We start from the raw sequence: 1,205 nt of genomic DNA on the forward strand, positions 1-1,205 counted from the left end.
CTGTCAACAGGATATCTGACTCTCTGGGATCTCCGCAATGCCTGCGGGTCACTCTGTACACCTGTAACTCTAGCATGTGGTGGCACATATCTGTCCTGTCTAGCACAGGTGTGCGTAACACAGGTATGCCAAGCTCCTCATCCAAACTTTCAGAACTGGATGACTCATATCCTGTGATTCCAATTCCTTCGACTTTCTTTTTGCCTTTATCCATAGCACTACTCCCAGTGCTTACACTCTCATGCCTCAAACGTCCTGACCATGGACGTACACTGCTACTCTCAGCTTCTGCTGGCCCAGACATAGTAGTAGAACTAGAACTTGCTTGTGGTGGCAAGTTCACATGAACATCAGCCTCAAGTGACTCAATAACACCCTCATCTTTTGCTTTATACCAACTAGCAAGCTCATCAAACACCACATCACGTGAGATGACAACTTGTCTAGTTTGAGGGTTATAACATTTGTAGGCCTTTCGATCCTGTGCATATCCAACAAATACACATTTCTCTGCTTTAGGATCCAACTTCCTTCTTCTTTCATCAGGCACATGCACATAAGCTATGCATCCAAAAACTTTAAGATGTCCAATGTCTGGCCTGTAACCTGTGAGCCGCATCTCTGGCGTGCTTCCATGAATGGCTACTGTAGGTGTTTTGTTCAATATGTATACTGCAGTAGCACATGCTTCTGCCCAATAGTAATCTGGCATGCTCTTTTCATTAAGCATTGCCCTTGCCACTTCACATATAACTCTATTCTTTCTCTCAGCCACACCATTCTGCTGAGGTGTATACCTGCAAGTCAATTGTCTTCTTATTCCATGCTTCCTCAAGAAATGCTCAAAAGCTTTTGAGGTGTATTCACCACCTCCATCTGTCCTCAGACATTTAATCCAACAGCCATACTGCTTTTCTGCAAAAGCTTTGAAATCCATGAATTTTTCCAACACTTCACTCTTCTCTTTCAGAAAGTATATCCATGTCATCCTGCTGAAATCATCTATGAATGTAACATAGTATAAACTGCCTTTGATAGATGGGTTTTGTGCAGGACCCCATACATCACTGTGTACTATCTCAAGTGGCCTGTTACTCATATTTCCTTCTCTAGGAAACCTCAATCTTGCCTGCTTTCCAAACTGACAGGCTTCACAAACATGCATATGTCCATCATATTTGAACCTAGGCAATCCATTGACAATG

This window comes from Cibotium barometz, chromosome 54 (assembly GCF_041138505.1).
Source record: "Cibotium barometz isolate CiBa-2024 chromosome 54, ASM4113850v1, whole genome shotgun sequence".
Lineage (NCBI taxonomy): Eukaryota > Viridiplantae > Streptophyta > Polypodiopsida > Cyatheales > Cibotiaceae > Cibotium > Cibotium barometz.